Source organism: Nelumbo lutea, chromosome 1 (genome assembly GCF_056320005.1).
Source record: "Nelumbo lutea isolate HS-2025 chromosome 1, American lotus-T2T, whole genome shotgun sequence".
Taxonomy (NCBI): domain Eukaryota; kingdom Viridiplantae; phylum Streptophyta; class Magnoliopsida; order Proteales; family Nelumbonaceae; genus Nelumbo; species Nelumbo lutea.
In genome coordinates, this window is record NC_142684.1 from 178,030,616 (window position 1) to 178,050,251 (window position 19,636).

The 19,636-nt window shown below is 37.3% G+C and overlaps 1 protein-coding gene and 1 long non-coding RNA gene across 6 annotated transcripts in view; one reads left to right on the forward strand and one right to left on the reverse strand.

The window, feature by feature from the left end:
- Positions 1-13,563, reverse strand: LOC148879473 (uncharacterized). The gene is made up of 5 exons (XR_016104250.1): positions 12,815-13,563; positions 10,743-10,832; positions 440-520; positions 221-319; positions 1-141 (listed from the first exon to the last, which is right to left on the reverse strand). It is a non-coding gene; the product is annotated as an uncharacterized LOC148879473 (long non-coding RNA).
- Positions 13,309-19,636, forward strand: part of LOC148879474 (sugar transporter ERD6-like 16) — a 22,561-nt gene continuing 16,233 nt past the window's right edge. For 4 of the 5 annotated variants that reach the window (XR_016104242.1, XR_016104243.1, XR_016104248.1 and 1 more), the window contains exons 1-2: positions 13,309-13,861; positions 13,949-14,037. The gene's annotated coding sequence lies outside the window, so the exon portion shown is untranslated. Of the gene's footprint in view, positions 13,862-13,941; positions 14,038-19,636 lie in introns of those variants that run through there. The other variant, XM_088961008.1, reaches the window with a different exon arrangement.

Consider the following 19,636-nt stretch of genomic DNA (forward strand, 5'->3'; position numbering starts at 1 on the left):
CCTAAATCAATGCTTATGCAAGGAATGAACACACCAATTGGGAATGAAATAAAACATCTTCACCAATTGTAATAGGAACTTTGTTGTTGAATCAAAAACTTTTCCAAGTGCATATTTGTCCAAAGATCACATGTCTAAAACCTACAAAAAGAAAATAAAAATCAGTAAATCAAATGTTCTAAAAAAGTAAGAAAACTAAACTTCAATGAAAGAAACTTACTAATGAAGTTAGCCAAGCAACACTTGAACCAACGGCATCCTCAATTGTTCGATAACATCCATAAGGCCTCATTAAAGGCTCCTCCATGAGTTCTCTCTCCTTATGTTTGCTCATCATCAATAAGTTCATTTTTTATTAAACTAACAGAATCTAACCTTGGAAGTAAAATGATCAATTAAATGTTCAAGGAATTTTAAATCTTGAAGTATGCAAACGAACCTCTAATTCCCTATCTACTTGTGTCCTGTCTTTTACACTACTGTACAATTGTGAACGTAAAATAAAGGGCTGAGCTGATACCTGAAAAGGCTAAGTAAAAGAGGTGATCAAGTAGTAAAAGAGCTTCTAAAATTAAAAGGATTAATTCAAGTGTATAAATTTCCTAGCATACTGGCTAATAAATTTCAATAATTTATCAAAATTTGAGGGAAGAACATATGATAGTACCGGAAACAAGCAATGCATATCTAGCTCTACTAGCCATCACCCAAATCACTATCTTGCGCCATTACAATAGCTACAAAGAACATGTCCACAACCAACACAAAAAGAAAGGAAACAAGATCTATAGGCTCGGCAAAGGTTTGGGTTACAACAGCTCACTATCTGTTGTAGTTGTTACAAAAGATCACTATCCAATTTAGCTGTTAGATAAAGAAGTTCAAGAAAATTTTGAAGATAAGATACATAGAAATGGGTGGGTTTAGCAAGGGATCTTTTCACGTCTAGCAGGATTCTCTGCCACTTGGGAATAATTTCTCTTATTAGTTGATTCAGTTCTCATTAAAATAGCACCACCAGCAATAGAAACTTAGACATAAAATCCCTAGTTTCTAATATAATAATAAGAAGTTTAACAATAAAGTGGAGGAGGAAATGGTCTAATGATAAGATTTAAGTTGGTTAATTTTAACAAATTCTCTTGGGTTTTGTCCCACCCTAAACCCAATGAAAGATCTTGTTGACAGACTGGAATTAGATATGGGCGTCCATGACTCGTCCTCTTCCTGCATGGATCATGCATGAGAAGAGTACTCGGGGGACTACTATATGGCCATGCATTCATTTGCATATGTTAATGGTATGTGGGTTTTATTTATAGATGATGATGGAGGGCCAGCTCGAAACCCACCGAACCAACCGGCGCCAGCTCAAGTTTAGAAAGGACTCTGTATGCCAATCAACCTGCATCGGATAATGGTGGACATCGAACGTGGGACGTTGAAGGCATTGACATCGGACGAAGGGCGTCGAAGACATACTGAAGAAGAGTTCAAAGTTGCTTTACAAGTCACGTTTCCTAGTTGTTTTACAAGTCCGAATTACCTAGTTATTTTACTCTACAAGTTTACCGATGTTTATTATAAATACTTCTGTTTTTGAGCTTTAATAACACACAAGAATTTCTTTTATCACTTCTCTCTCTACTAAGGCTCTACGCCTAGTTCTTTTCGTGAGGCTTCAAGTCCGAAGCCGATTCAATCGTCCGGGTGCTTGTATAGTTAGCCCAGTCGAGTACGTCACGCTGCGTCAGGTGGTATCAGAGCGGGAGTTCGCCCAGTCAGATGGCCAACCAAGACGGTAGCAGTCGCAACCAACCCCGTGACGGAGATCAGGAGTTACAAGCTGTTTGGAGAGCAATCGAAGAGCAACGAACAACCACTTGTAACATTGAGCAATAGTTGGCAGAGATCGCTGGACAACTACGGACTGTGTTGCGGGAGGATATTCCAAGGAATAGGGATAGCGCATTGCACCAAGTTGGGGGAGACGACCACGGTAGACCAATCATTGATCCTATACCCAGGAACCCTATTATTGATGATGATAGCGATGGCGAGCTAGAGTTTGGCGTTGCTCCAGTTATTCCCGGTGATGGTAGGACCAGTAGGAATTGGCGAAATCAAGGCAATTTTAATCGTCATCGGAATAATGATGAGTTTAAACTCAAGGTGGATATCCCTACTTTTAGTGGAGATCTGGATATAGAGAGCCTTCTAGATTGGATCGCCGAGGTCGACCATTTCTTTGAGTACATGGAGATTCCGAAAGAAAGAAGGGTGAAACTAGTCACATTTCGATTGAAGGGAGGAGCATCTGTCTGGTGGAAACGAATGAGGGAGACTCGGATCAGAGAAGGAAAAGGTCCAGTTCGAACGTGGAGACGCATGAAACAATTAATAAGAGATAGGTTTTTGCCTTCTGATTATGAATAATATATATTTGAGTCGTATCAACGATGTGCACAGGGAACAAGAAGAGTGAACGAGTACACTTCAGAATTTCTGAGATTAGATGAAAGGAACCAGTTGTCAGAAAGCGACAATCAACAGGCAGCCCGTTATTTGAGTGGTTTGAAGCCTGTTATTCGAGACAAGATTGGAGTCCAAATGGTTATGAGTGTGCAGGAAGCGAGGAACTTAGCTTTGAAGGCTGAGTTAATGTTCCAAGATAGAACTCGAGCCGATAATTATCGATGGTATGGAGGGAACGACAACAGGCCCGCAACGGTTGACAAGGGCAAACCAACTCAAGGGGTACAACCCTCCCATCGGCCGAATGTAGCTAACACCAGTAAAACCTCAACGGGAGGAAACACTTGAGGTAATACTTCAAACCCTCCTAAAACCATTAATCCCTATGCAAAACATGCTCCTTTTAAGTGCTTCAAGTGCAATGAGGTTGGGCATAGGTCTAATGACTGTCACAGGAGAAAGGCAATTAACATGGTGGAGAGGGATGAGGAAGAAGTTGGTGACGAAGTATATTGTGGGCTTGATGGAGAGGACGAAGAAGGTACTTATGAGCATGAAGAGTACACGTGTGTTGTGAGGAAGCTCATGCTATCTTAGAGAAGTAAAGATGACACACAACGACACCAACTGTTTCGCACTAGGTGTACGGTACAAGATCAGTTGTTTGAATTGATTATTGATAGCGGCAGTCAGGAGAATATTATTGGCACAGACGTGGTGAAGAAACTGCTACTAATTCTTGAGAAACACCCAAACCCTTACATGATTGGTTGGATCAAGGAAGTCGGGGGCGTATGTGTGGAGAAACGCTACAAGGTTCCATTCTCTATTGGTAAGTATATTGATGAGGTTTATTATGATATTGTGGATATGGATGCTTGCCATATTTTGCTTGGCAGGCTTGACAGTTTGATGCAGATGCCAAACACTTGGGTAGGAAGAACACATACCAGTTTGAGAAAGAGGGTGTGTGCTATACACCGTTACCTATGGTGGAAAAGAATCAAACCAAGGCTTCAAAGGTAGAGGAGAGGAATTTTCTTACCATAACACATCGCCACTCTGAGTTTGTAAGGGAGTGTAAAGATACCCGCGAGGTCCACTTACTAGTTATAAAAAGGGAGAGTATGAGTGAACCACTAGGGGAGAACAAAATTCCAGTGGAAGTGCAAGGACTGTTCAACGAGTTTCATGATGTAGTTCTTGACGAGTTACCCAATGAGCTTCCACCCATGCGAGACATTCAGCACCACATTGATTTTGTTCCTGGTGCTAGCCTACGTAATCTGCCACATTACAGAATGAGTTCTAAAGAGAATGAGATTTTATGAGAGAAGGTAGATGAACTGTTGAAAAAGGGGCACATCCAAGTTAGCATTAGTCCTTGTGCGGTATCAGCATTATTAACACCGGAGAAAGATGGGAGTTGGAGGATGTGTGTTGACAGCAGAGCAATCAACAAGATCACTATTGGCTACAAGTTTCCCATTCCTAGGCTGGATGACATGCTTGATCAACTTGATGGGGTTGTGGTCTTTTCCAAGATCGATTTCAGGAGTGGTTATCATCAGATCAGAATCCGTCCCAGAGACGAATGGAAGACCGCTTTCAAGACAAGAGATGGATTGTTTGAGTGGTTAGTCATGCCTTTTGGAGTAACTAACGCACCAAGCACTTTCATGAGACTGATGAATCAGGTACTATGCCCTTTCATTGGTAAATTTGTTATGGTATATTTTGATGATATTTTGATTTATAGAAAATCTGTTGATGAACACATAGGACATATCCGAGGGGTATTTAGTATATTAAGGGAAAATAAACTATATGCTAATTTAAAGAAGTGTACTTTTATGAGCGATAGTTTATTGTTCTTGGGTTTTGTTGTAAGTAAGGATGAAATTAAAGTGGATGAGGAGAAAGTACGAGCCATTAGGGAGTGGCCAACCCCAACGAACGTCACCAACGTAAGGTGTTTTCATGGGTTAGCAACTTTCTATAGGTGGTTTATCAAACACTTTAGTAGTATTGTAGCTCATATCACTGAGTGTTTGAAGAAAGGTAAGTTCCAATGGGGAGAGGAACATGAGCAAAGTTTTGCTCTAATAAAAGAGAAGTTATGTACCGCTCCTGTCTTAGCTTTGCCAAGCTTTGACAAATTATTTGAGGTTGAGTGTGATGCTAGTGGAGTGGGCATAGGGGTTGTGTTATCACAAGAGAAGAGACCAGTTGCTTTCTTTAGTGAGAAGCTATGTGAAGCTAGAAAGAAGTGGTCCACTTATGATAAAGAGTTTTATGCTGTTGTGAGAGCATTGAAGACCTGGGAACACTATTTGATTGCTAAAGAATTTGTCCTCTACACCGACCATCAAGCTCTTAAGTATTTAAGTAAGCAAAAACAGTTGATGAGTGATCTGCATGCTAGGTGGTCTGCTTTTATTGATAATTTCCCATAAAAAAATGTGTATAAGGCTGAACAACAGAATACAGTGGCAGATGCTTTGAGTAGGCGTGTGGCCCTGATTAAGACTCTCAGTATCGAAATTGTGGGATTTGAATGTTTGAAAGATTTGTATGCCCAGGATGAAGACTTCAAGTAGGTTTGGGAGAAATGTATGAACAGGCAGCCAACGGGTGATTTCTACGTACATGATGGATTTCTTATGAAGGGAGACCAATTGTGTATTCCTTGCATATCCCTTCGCGAGAAAGTCATTAGGGACTTGCATGGTGGCAGCTTAGCAGGACACCTTGGGAGGGACAAGACGATTGAGGCTGTCAAGGGGCCTTACTACTGGCCTAAACTGAGAAGAGATGTGACCACTATCGTGAGCAGGTGCTATATATGTCAGATAGCTAAGGGACAGGCCTAGGATACTGGTCTTTACATGCCTTTACCAGTTCCTACTGCTATTTGGGAAGACTTGTCTATGGATTTCATATTGGGTTTGTCGAAGACTCCACGAAACATGGATTCCGTCTTTGTGGTTGTTGACAGGTTTTCCAAGATGGCACATTTCCTCCCATGCAAGAAGACCGCGGATGCAACAGCAACAACCAAATTATTCTTCAGGGAGATTGTCCGTTTACATGGGGTGCCTAAGACCATTACGTCGGACCGAGAAACGAGGTTCCTAAGTCACTTCTGGATGACCTTGTGGAGGCTATTTGACTCGTCATTAAATTTCAGTTGTACAGCTCATCCACATACTGATGGATAGACAGAAGTGGTAAATCGAACTCTGGGTAACCTAATCCGCAGTATTTGTAGAGAGAGGCCGAAGCAGTAGAACTTTGTCATTGCTCAAGCAGAGTTTGCCTACAACAATGCAGTTCATAGCTCTACAGGTAGATCCCCATTTTATATTGTTTATATGAAAGTCCCTAACCATGCGTTGGACTTGGTGAAACTACCCAGGGTACCAGGCCTTAGTACCTCAACAGAGCAGTTGGTAGGACAAATTCAGTCAGTACAGGAGGAAGTACAACAGAAACTTCAAAGGACCAATGTGAAGTATAAACTTGTAGCTAGCAGGCATCGTAGGTACCAGGTGTTTGAAGTCGGTGATGAAGTCACGGTGTTCTTAATGAAGGAACATGTACCCGTCAGGAAGCATAGCCAGCTACAGCCTCAGACGTATGGTCCGTACAAGATTATTAAGAAGATCAATGACAACACTTACGTAGTGGACTTGCCAAACCACATGGGTATTTCCAAAACGTTTAGTGTTGCTGATCTTCATCATTATTTGCCGGAAATTACGTTTGCCTATCCCGATCACGACTCGAGGCCGAGTTCTTTCCAAGTGGGGGAGAATGATAGAGGGCCAGCTTGAGACCCACCGAACCAACCGACACCAGCTCAAGTTTAGAAAGGACTCCGTATGCCAACCAACCTGCATCGGATAATGGTGGACATCGAACGGTGGACATTGAAGGCCTTGACATCGGACGAAGGGCATCGAAGACATACTAAAGAAGAGTTCGAAGTTGCTTTACAAGTCACGTTTCCTAGTTGTTTTACAAGTCCGAATTACCTAGTTATTTTACTCTACAAGTTTACCGGTGTTTATTATAAATACTTCTGTTTTTGAGCTTTAATAACACAATAATTTTTTTTATCACTTCTCTCTCTACTAAGGTTCTACGCCTAGTTCTTTTTGTGAGGCTTCAAGTCCGAAGCTAACTAGATCGTTCGAGTGCTTATATAGTTAGCCCGGTCGAATACATCACGCTGCGTCAGATGATGAAGGATGATTTGCATGAGTTAATAGTATCTGTGCCTAATGTGTGTTTACCATTATTTGGGTCTTGAGCCATGGCACTTGCATTGTTGCATGGTGTCATCTTTTCTCTGAGATACTTGCATCAATTTGAATGTTGGTACCAGCTTCTGCATGTACATGGCCGTTGATTTTTCTTGTTTACCTACTTTGGTGAAAGGTCTTGACTCATATTTGAATATAAAAACCAAAGATTAGAATTATCAGTTAGCAGCAATGAATCAGGCTTAGAAAGTTAGCACTTGAATACTAAATGGAAAACATAACAGTATATAGCAAGTTAGTAGCAATAAATCAGGCTCACCATGGAAGCATTATTCCCAAGTGCCGTCGATTATCAGAATCATTCAAAAACAAAGAAATACTAAATGGAATATATAACAGTATAATGTTCAATAGTTTAAAATCTTGTTATTCCCGATATTTTAAATTGGGTTTCAATGGTCAGAAGAATGTTTTATTTTTTTTATTTTACTACTGAAATAAATTTAATTAATTAGAAGATTGACTGATATAAGAGGGAGACCTCCCTATCTGGTCTTCAAAATGATTCGATTGTACCATTGAGCTACAATATGAGCCAATACATTCAATTTTCTGTATGGATAAACCAAAGACATCCGACCATGAGTTCATCTAGGAATAAATGCTTCCATCTTCAAGGTACCAATTCCGAATACTGTTCATATGCATAATTATTGATAAACAATGACCTTGAATCCGGATTTTCATATTCGATATGAGCTTTGCTGCCTCAACAGTAAACAAGCTTGCATCTCTAGTGTTTTGCAATCGAGAGCTTCCATTGGACATGACCTTAATTGAAGAAAACCTTTGCTATTATTTAACAACATACATTCAGCAAGACCCTTCCCCTATTTTAGTTTTGAAAGCAATATCATAAAATATAGGGTTACCCACATTACTTCGAAGAGAATAGTGTTTTATCTAGAGATATGCAGTGATACGTGAACTTGGAATCAGTAGATATTAAAACTTCAAGATACGTACTTTAAGAAAATTTCCTTTCTTCTTTTGACACATGATACAGAGTCTCCAATATTCACCTCCACTAATTATATTAAATCAGATGTCAAACTAGGAAACCTTACTCCTGAAGAATATAGTTCTTGATTCTTCAAATTCATTCAAGATGGGGTAACACGTGCTTATTCATTTATGGTGAAGTTTTATGGTTCACTTTTTTGCTTTATTTTATTTTATTTTTATTTTAGGTTTGAAGAGGATTGAAAAGAGTTACAGAAAGGAGTGGTCAAGAGGGTCTGATAGAGGGTTTGAAGGTAGGTAGAGATGGACCTCTCACCTCTCACCTAATAGTATGCAGACAATACCCTAACTGTTTTGACCTGCTCAACCCAAACAATCGAACTGCTGACCTGGAAACCGGTGGCCATAGTGATTCTGTTTCCAGGTCAGTTTTAAAAACCTTGATTTAGAGCCATAGCACATGCAATGCATGTAGAGGGTGGAGAACCAATGCCTCTATAACTCAGCATTTTTAATCTGTAAGAAGATAATTCATTGACAAGCAAAAGGAAACTTGCACATAGGAACAAAACAGACCAAATACAAAGAACTACAATTTTCAATGGTATGCCCATCCCAGATGACTTCTCAATTTGATCTATACATCTAGTCATCCTGTGTAGTTCAAATTGATAAGGAAGAACTGTCATATATATAGTGCCCGCTAAACAGAAATTGCCATTCCTCTTGTTTAAACTGGATTTGTTTTGAAGATGTTCTGAGTTCTTTATACAATATACACTACACCAAATCTTGTCAGTGAAGGACTTGTATTTCCTAATCTTCAAGTCAGTCAAATGTGAAATACAAATACCTACTTAATAGCAATTACCATTCTTATTGCGAGAATGCAGTTGAAAGACTTGTATTTGGGAATAGTGTGTACTGGATTTAGAAATTACTAGATCCCATGCAAAACTTACTAATTAGAATAAAACAAGACCATGAAAGTTCAAAGAACAATCTGCAAAAAAAAAAAAAAAAGAAAGAACATTCTTTCATAACATTTTTTAGTTGTCTATAATAATAAATATATTCTAAGATTATTTGTGGGGATAATGTTCTTGAATAATGTCACATATCAGAAGAGGTCAAGAAGGGTAAACCTGAAATGAAAATCTAGAGCATCCACTCTTGAAAAGAAGATCCTCTAGAGCTTTCTTTGCATCTGCATGTTTTTTACGTGTTGCATATCTCACATAGTTCTGATTCTAGGTATGTTGCGTTAGAGAATCTCAAAGAAACAGAGATTGGGGAAATTGTTCAGTTGTAAGCATTTAAAAGATTTGATGAAATGTGATGCAAAATTTAAGTCATTAGAAATAGAAGATCAAAATGCACTTTCCATTACTGTTAGATAGAAGAATGATTATTCATGGGAAAAATGGATTATGTATTTATATAGGCTTCTTATATGGATGCATATATGTACAATACTTCAAACATACATTTCCTAAAGTATGCCTATCTCCACCTGCAATGCAGGTAGGGATGATCATGTGCTAGGCTGGGCTGGGTTATTACAGGGCAGTAACAACATTTGGGCTACTTGCATTTGTCCTGGCCCGCACCACAGCTCTGATAATAGATGTCTAGTCTGGGCCAGACATCCAGGCCTGTCCATATAAATTAATAAAATTATATTTAAAAAAAATAAAATGTAAATATAAGTCTGTATTTGAAAATACAAAAAAATATATAAAAATATTAGTATATATATTTTTAATATACAATACATATATTATAAATATTATATAATATATATTATATTATTTATATTAACCTTCTGGGTTGGATTGGGCAATGCTGACCTGGTAGAAATGATCAAACCTTAAATGGAGGTAACAAAATAAATCGATGCAAAGAAAGAGGTAACATCAGGAGGCCAACATATATGCAAACACATGTTTCACAAGTTTCACTTTTAAGACATTAGACTACTAAGAAAGACTGGGAAAAAAATAAAGAAAAGATCATCAATTTTTTACTGGAACACAACAAACAAGGGAATAAATATCTTGAGAATTGAAAAATCAGATAGACTCTGGCTCAGGCTAAAAGAGGTTCTTGGTCATACTGAATAGGCTTTGCATACATATAAGTAGTTAAGGTAAAACCTAGTACAATCTTTCCCAGTAACTGGATGCAAACTCAAACAAGTCCTTGAGATCAATTATTTAAAATCATGGAGGCAAGGTGCAAGATGTCCTACCATCCTAAGGCATGAGGTGTAAGCCTCCTAGGCATGGAATTTTTAATTAATAGATAATTAAAAATGAGATAAACTAAACAAAAAAGTAAATATCCAAAAAATAGGAAAATTTATGAGAAATTAGAAAGTTTCATATTTGCAATTTCTAATAATAAAACCATCACATCTAAATTTAGAATTGAAGCATTCGTATGCAACTAACTTTTTCCCATACCAAGTGGTCTAGCCTTGTCTTCCAACATCTTTTTTCCACCAGGAAATAAAATCCCCATTATTTTGAGGGGGTCTTAAAACCATATCTACACACAGAATGGGCAATTGGGAGAGATTAATTTGAACACCCCTGTTAACTAAGTTCAATTTTGTAGGTATCTTAAATAAAAAAAAAAACAAAGAAATACTTTTATTTTTTCTGGACATCATAAGCTCTAGGGTTTCTTTAGTTGTTTTATCAGATCATCATTTTGCACTACTTAGCAGTACAAATAATATTTATATTGAAATTTCTTATCAGGAGCAAGTGGGCGGCTCTTGAAAAAAAAAAGACAAACAAAAAAAAAAGAAAAGAAAAATAGAAGCTTGTGTTTGGGTGCTTATGCAACGAGAGCTCATGCAAATAATATTTATACTGAAATTTCTTATTAGGAGCAAGTGCAAAATAATATTATTTTGTGCAGTACAAATAATATTTATACTAAAAAAAAAAAGAAAAACAAAAAACTTACCAAGCAGGTGGGCAACTCTAGCTCCTCCAATCAACAATAGGTTGGAAAGAACAGTTCTAGTGACGATGTAGATAACAGGTTCTTCAAGAACTATTACAACAAGAATGCCCAAATGTGAGACAGATTCGAATTGGCAATGACAAAAATAGGTTCTTCTCTAGAACCCAAAGAAGCAAAATGATACCTAACAGAGAAAGAAGATAAAAAATAGAGAAACAAAAAAAAAACCTAAACTGAGAATGCCCAAATGTGACGGATTCGATTTTGAGAGGAGATTAATAGTTGAATCAGTAACGAGAAGCTTCTTTGATGGAGATTGTTCACTAGTGTGGTGGGAGACTTCGACTCTGAGAGAGTTGAATCGGCAGAGAAAAGCTAAGGTGCGGCTTTAAGAACAAGAATGTGTGGCTGAGTTCTTCCTTGTTCCAAAACGAAAATGAGCGGGTAGGGAGAAAAGGTGCACGGGATGAAGAAACTTGCATCCCCGCCTTTTTTCTTTCCTCTGATTATTACATTTTTCATTTTCATTCTCAATTCAAATCAATGGTTCAAATAAAATGATATATCTTAAAAGTCTAAAATCACATTAGTGGCACTTAAAAGTGTTTTTAATGGCAAGTTCATAAAAGCCACTTAAAACAAAAATATAGTGGAATTTTATACATGCATTTTATGACAATTTAAAATCAGCCGCTAAAAAAAATATATTTAGTGGCGGTTTTTCTACATATATAATGGAAATTCTTAAAATCGCCACTAAAACTAACATTTAGTGGCACTTAAATAGATGCTACTATAAAAAACGCCTCTAAATAATGATTTTCTTGTAGTGTCGAGAATAAAAAAAATAAGAGTTTGAGGCATTAGATAGCTTGTATCCATAGAACATGTGGCGTAACATAGATAATTAACAAATAGGAGTTAATATCATTCGAATTGCCATTACAAAAGTAATTAGTATTTTTGGTATTAAAAGATATTTTGGACTGGTAGTTATTCCAACAAATACTATCAATTCTGCAACACAACCACTCATTCCCGGCAATGCAAGAGAAGCCATCGAAAAGCTAAACATCGTAAATATTTTTGGCACAATTCCTATAATTGTGAAACCCATATGAGATACAGAGGAATAATCTATTCTCTTTTTTAAATTGCATTGATCGGGAGATGTGAAAGTTGCATAGATTATTTGAATTGTGCCTACTATCATTAACCAGGGAGAAAATATAGAATGAACATGGGGTAAGAATTCTATATTGATCCGAACCAATCCATATGCTCCCAATTTTAATAAGATTCCGGCTATAAGCATACATGTACAATAATGGAAGTGTTGTCTGCTAACAGATTATTTGTGGAATCTTTACCATTCGGACCTTCCCCCATCTTTGTTTTTTTCTATGCTACAACTACTACCATTGTGTGGTGGATTTATCATAGTGCACTTTCTAAAAAGATATCACAAAAGCCTAGTCTAGACAAAAAAGTGCAAACTATTGTCAAACCAGGAACAAGGTGTAGGAGGAGATGAGCAGTGAATTTGTTGAAGTACAATTAATCCCTAGTACAAGTAATGGATGAATGATGAAGATTTTACATTTAGATATCTTGCAATTTCTAGGGTTTTTTATCCAAGGGAGTCAAGTATTAGACATAATACTTATATATCAAATGAATTGACTTACAAAAAAAGAATTGGTGTTCTTGACATATTTAGTGGAAAATTGATAAAAATTTGAGCACAAATGCCATGCCTTTTCATATTGTAGAACTTCTATACATAGTCAAAACAACATGAACAAAAAAAAAAAAAAGCAAAAAACAAAATTAATTTGTAAAGGATAAACAACATAACTGAACACAGAGACGAAAAAACTCTCATTACGTATTTATAAGAATGCATCTGTACATTGATATTAATTGTCTATAACATGCATGTGGCAGATTTTCAAAATGTATTACGACAACTGTAAAATAAAACCTGCATAAATGAAATAAAAACAACACATAAATCAACCAGCTGTAAACATACAAAAGATGATTATTAGATAATAACAAAATTTGTGTACCTTTTTTATAGTATCCACTTGTCTTGGCATTGTTGGAGGCGGCATTTGGAAAGCGTAGCAGAGCAAGGGGTTCTTCGGTGGGGAGCATATTGGATACCTTGATATTGTGGTAGGTATTTCTTGGCGTGGCTGAGAAGACCAACGGCATAAAGCTACTCTAAAGAAAGGACGCCTGCGCTACGAAAAGTGTAGCGGAGGCAAGGGGTTCTTTTGTTGGGAGCATATTGGATACCTTGATATGGTGTTAGGCTATTTCTTGGCGTGGCTCAAGGTGGCTTAGAAGCTGATGGAATTCGCTACGATGCCATTCAATAAACCTCATCCTTCCAACTAAATTAATCAACCGGAGATGGTACCGATGGCCACCGTAGAGACTAGCATTACAAGAAAAACGATCTAGTTGCCTCTCAAGATCGCCACCTGCAAAAATAAAATGAAAAAAACATGAAACTTGGGCGGCGGTCTTTATAACCGGCATGGCGGTTTCTACACTTGGACCGAACTTGAACCGGTTTAACGCCTTTGCATTGACTGCGAAAAAAGAGTAATCGCTGAGGTTTGGCGCCTAAAGAATACAACCGCGCAAAACTCTTCCACCAAATAACTTTTAACTTTCTCTAAACAAACCCTTCTTCGAAACCCTTGTCTGAACGATCTTCTTTTCCTCAAAACCTCCTCTGCCCTATCTTCCTTCCTTTTCCTTATCTTCCCCCGACCTCTCTCTTCTCCTTCTACATTTCCTATTCATTGGAATATTCTTCGTCTTCTCGTGTTTTAAAGGGCTCTCACTTGCTCTCTCATTCTCGCGACTGAGTGCTTCACTTTCTCGGTCACCCCTTCTTCAGTCGATCAAGCCAACAAAATACAAATGGGTCAAATCCAGTGTTCCAAGAAATACTTCGGTGGTACTTATGAATACAGACATGTCATTCTTCCTCCTGAAGTGGCCAAACTTCTCCCAAAGAATTGTTTCTCTCTGAAAACGGATGGAGGGCGGTCGGGGTTCAGCAGAGCCGAGGGGATATGGAAATGATCTAGTGGTTGTTGGTAGCTAGTCTAAAACTCCTCGGTCCATGGAAATGATACAGATTACGTAACCTTATCATTTATTTTGTTGAAATCAATTTGTTACAGGTGAGGTATGAAGAAGCTGCATTCAAAGTTTCACAAGTGGAACTACTTCCTGTGGGAAAAATCCGGGAACTTCTGTCTTAAGGAATAAGGTATGAAATCTTTATCGAGTGAATCATTTTTGTTGTCAGCTATGGGTTCTAAATTTGAGTTTTGGATCTTCTTGGGCATTTTATTTGGATACATATGCTATCTTTCCTTTGTTAGTGATGCAATATTATATCAGCTTCTTGACTTGGACATGTTGATATTGTTGTTGTATCTGGTTGAACTTCTGCATTTAAAAATCCGTGATTTTGCATTTCATTAATATGTTCAAAGTTTTATTAATTAATCAATTGTGGATACTTAATTTGTTTGGTCTGATGTTATTAGTTCCTCAAAGGCAAAAATCCTTGATCTTGTATTTCAGTAATATGTTAAAGTGTAATAAGAAAGTAGGATTTTTTGAGCTAAACCCTCCTACCCGACCCTGACCTCTTTAATTAGGTCATGTTTGGATACTTAAAGAGATATATTTAAGCATAAGAACAGAAAAATAAAGATTTCTCATAGTTTCATCATTTTCTTTTCTTTCATTTTCCTCATATTCTTTGGTCAAAACAGAGAAGACCTTTGAAGTTTCAGAATCTAGCAACCAAATATGGGATACAAATTTTCTCAAGAGGATCATCAGAGAAGTCTGAAAAGGATATTATTGTAATTTCTACAATTGAAGAGTCTAAAGACTTGTCTACTTATACTTTTGATGAATTAATGAGTTCTCTATTAGCCCATGAATCTAGACTGAGCAGATCCTATGAAAAGGTTGAGGAGAAGGCTTTTTACGTTAAGGAGGAGTCTTCCTACAAGGGAAAGTCAGAAAATTTTGGAGGTCGAGGACAGAGCAGAGGTGGTCGAGGTCGTGGTGGCGACAGTGGAAGATGCCAATTTGGTGATCAACGCCAAAACAAAAGCACCATCCAATGCCGATACTGCAAGAAATTGGGTCACAAAGAATTAGATTGTTGGACCAAGCAGAAAAATGAGCAGAAACAAGCAAATTTTACAGAGAAAGTTGAAGAGGAAAGCAATCTATTCATGGCTCATTCTTCTATTGATGATGCTTCCAAAGGAGTTTGGTTTCTAGACAATGGATGCTCCAACCATATGTTTGGAACAAAGTATTTTTTTAAAGAACTTGACGAGTTAAAGAAAAGTGAAGTTCGACTCAGAGACAACAAGCAAGCGCAAGTTGAAGGAAAAGGTACAATTGCCATCAAAACCTCAAAAGGTAATGTACAACTCTTCCATGATGTGCAATATGTTCCTAATTTAGCTCATAATTTGTTGAGTATTGGGCAATTGATGGATGGTGGATACTCTATTTTGTTTGATGATGGTTGTTGTTTTGTCCAAGATAAGAAAACATGACACAAAATAGTTAGCATTTTTATGGTACAAAATTAAATGTGAAAGGGTTGAAATTGTTGGTTCAAAAAAATATGGTTGTTGGGTTGCCAAAAATTGATGATCTTGATTTTTGTGAATGCTGTGTTTATGGGAAACAAAGTAGAAATTCATTTCTTGTAGACAAGTCATGGAAGGCTTCTGATTGTTTTGAATTGGTACATGTTGATGTGTATGGACCAATGAGTATTGAATCATTTGGTGGAAGCAAATATTTTTTGTTATTTACTGATGATTACAACCACATGAGTTGGGTGAATTTATTGAAATTCAAATCAGAAACTTTTGAAACTTTCAAGAAATTCGAAACATTAGTGGAGAAGCAAAGTTGGTTTCGTATAAAGGTGCTCCTCTCCGATAGGGGTGGTGAATTTACCTCTAATGAATTTAATGTTTTCTGTGAGGAAAATGGCATTCACAGGGAGTTGATGGCACCGTACACATCGGAGCAAAATGGTGTGGTTGAGTGGAAGAATCGAATGGTGGTTGAAATGGCAAGAAGCATGATGAAAGCAAGTGGTGTTCCAAGTCAGTTATGGGCAGAAGTAGTGGCAACAACAGTTTATCTTCTCAATATCTCACCTACAAAGGTTGTCATGAACTAGACCCCATATGAAACTTGGAAGGGCAAGAAGCCACGAGAAAGCCACTTAAAAAAATTTTGGTTGTATAGCCTATGCCTTGGTTACTTCTCCAACTCGCAACAAACTTGATGAAAAATAAAAAAAATGCATTTTTGTTGGCTATAGCCCTTAATCCAAAGCATATAGGTTGTATAACACTGTGGGTGGCAAAGTAATTAGTAGCAGGGATGTTAAGTTCAATGAAGAAGAAATTTGGGCCTGGAACAACGACAATGCAACACCTACAACACCACAAGTTACAGAAGATGTTAGTATAACTCTTGTGACAGAACCTCCAGAACCGATTAGTCCATATGTTGGTAGCAGCAGCTCAACCATTTACTCATCTCCCCCCAGCAAAAGTAGCGCATTTACTCCAACAAACTTGTAGTCCTCATCTTCAAGTTCCTCTAGTGAAACACCTCCAAAAAAATTCAGATTATTGAGGGATATTTATGCTTAATGTAACTTTGCTTTGTATGTTTTTGACCCCACTTATTATGATGAAGCTGTAGAAAGTCAAGTTTGGTAAGACACAATGAAAGAAGAGATGTCGGCTATTGAAAGAAATGAAACTTGGGAATTGATCAATCTATTGGATGGCAAGAATGTTATTGGGCTCAAGTGTGTGTACAGAACAAAGTATCATGTTGATGGTACTATACATAAACACAAATCTCGGTTGATGGCGAAAAGGTACTCTCAGTAGCAAGGTGTTGATTTCGAAGAAATCTCATCTCCGGTTGCTCGCTTTGAAACGGTGAGAACTTTTCTAGCCTAAATCTGCCTTTTTAAATGGAGAACTTCATGAAGAGGTGTACGTTTCTCAACTTGAAGGTTTTGTTAGTGACGATGACAGCAAATTTTATAGTTTAAAGAAAGCTTTATATGGCCTAAAGCAAACCCCGCGAGAATGGTATAGCAAAATAGACTCCTACTTTCAGGAGAATGGATTTGAAAGGAGTAAAAATGAGCCAACACTTTATGTGAAGAAGTAAGGTAATTCTGATTTTTTGGTGGTGTGTCTTTATGTAGATGGCATAATTTATATGGGATCTTGTGAGTCTCTTGTTGAGGAATTTAAGTCTTGCATGATGAAAAAATTTGAGATGTCAAATTTGGGTTTGTTGCATTATTTTTCTTGGCTTGGAGGTCAACCAAAGTGCAGATGAGATTTTTATTTCCCAAAGAAAATATGCTAATGATTTGTTGAAAATGTTGAATATGTTAAACTGCAAAGCAACCTCAACTCCCATGAATGTGAATGAGACACTCATAGCTAATGATGGCACTGGAATGGCGAGTGGGAAGTATTTCAGAAGTATAGTTGGCGGTTTGAACAACTTGTCTCACACAAGGCCTGATATAACATTCCCCGTCAGCGTTGTCTCTAGGTTTATGCATACCCCAACAATGCATCACCTTGCGGCAACAAAGATGATTCTTTGTTATGTTGCTGGAATTGTTGATTTTGGAATTTGGTACACAAAAGTATCAGATTTCAAACTTTTGGGTTTTATTCATAGTGATTGGGCAGGTTGCTTGGATGATAGAAAAAGCACCTCCGACTAAGTCACTGCCATCATCAGAAGCAGAATATGTCATTGCAACAACATCAGTTTGTCAAGCAATTTGGCTAAGGAGATTGTGAGCTGATTTTTGCCAAGTTAAAGAAGGTGCAACTCAGGTGTTTTGTGACAACAAGGCAACTATTTCTATGGCGAAAAATCCAGTTTTTGACAACAGAACAAAGCACATTGACATTCGCTATCATTTCATCTAAAATCTGGTTGCTGAAGGAATAGTAGCAATGAAGCATTGTGGGACCAATGAGCAAGTAGCTGATGTTCTTACCAAGTCACTGCCACGTGCCAAACACGAGTAATTCAGATTGCAGCTGGGAGTAACAAGCTTTGAAGCAAGGGGGAGTGTTGATAGTGCTTCAAACTAAGTGGACGTAGTGGGTGATTTACTTCCTAATTGTTAGGCATTGTGTTAGTGGACTTATTGGGTGAGTTACTTCCAAATTGTTAGGCTTTATTTTGAGTTAGTGAGCCATGTTTTTCCACTTTCTAATTTAGTTGCTTAGTTTTAGCTAAGGTTAGTTTAGTTGTAAGTTTATATATTTGGACATCCGATGTTTTTTGTATGAAGAAAATTGAATTCGAAGTGGCGTTGTTTTCAAATTAGAATTTCTATTCTTTTTCCCCATAATTTCTTTGCTCCTCAAAACCTTATTCACAACAGTTTCATTGCTAACACTTTCATCATATGACTTCATATGATTAACAATCTTAGACACCTTAGATACAAATATTTGCACAAATTCTTTTTCTTTCATGGCCATTGTTTCAAAATCATGACGAAGAGTCTGTAATTTAACAGTAAATACCTTTTTGTTGCCCAAGAATTCCTGCTTCAGAATCTCTCATGCTTGAGTGGAGGTGCTAGTTGTTGCAATTCTTGGGAAAATTTCTTCATTAAGGGCCTGTTGAATGAGGAACAAAGCTTTTGCATCATTCTTACGGGTTTCTCGCAATCGTTGATCAGGCTCGGTCGGATTTGTGTCTTCAAATCCCTTCTTCACCAAGTCACACAGCTCTTGAGATTTGAACATGGTTTTCATTTTGAGACTCCAGAAGTGATAATTTTCCCCTTTGAAGACTGGAGTTAGGGGCAGAGCTGATGAATTGTCTCCGTTGCTTCCTATGGAGGAACTCTCTTTTCTCTTATTTTACCCTTTGCCCAGATTAAAGACCCAACTCAGTTCTGATACCAAAGAAATTGTTGGGAAAAAGGGACAAATTCTAATTTGAAAACAAAGCTACTTCGAATTCAATTTTCTTTATACAAAAAACAACATGAGAGGTTCAAATATATAGACTTACAGCTGAACTAACCTTAACAAAAAATAAACACTAAATTAGAAAGTGGAAAAACATGGCTCACTAATTCAAAGTAGTGCTTAACAATTTGGAAGTAACTCACTCACTAAGTCCACTAACATAATGCCTAACAATTAGGAAGTAAATCACCCACTACATCCACTTAGTTTGAAGCACTATCATAGTACCTAACATTTAGGAAGTAAATCACCCACTACGTCTACTTAGTTTGAAGCACTATCAACAATTATGTATCACCAACTTACCCCATGTATAATGATATATAATTTGTACATCAACAAGGGATTTTCAGTTGGGATTTTAATTTGCCTTTTAGGCCAAAAGTTCAGTAATTAAAAATGGCAAGCAGTAGTAGAATGTTATCAGCTTCTCATGAAAACCAAAATGAAGAATCATACAACTATGTACAAATATGGTTGGGAATCTTAAGAAGAATTGCTTGCTTAAATTATTCCAGTCCTAATAAAGCAGCACAAATACCCAAAAGTTGACATTGCGTCAATAGATCTGATGGCTAGAAGAAAGCCCTTGGAATATGTTATGCTATATTGGTCTAACTCCCCTACTATGGGGTCTAATTCAGGAAAGTGGTAATAGAGTCCCTTGGATGCATTTCTTTAAAGTCCTTGTACTTTTTATGTTAATTGGATATTGTATTTGAATAATTTGTTTTGGATATAATAAAATTTATTTTTTTAAATTACAACATTTTA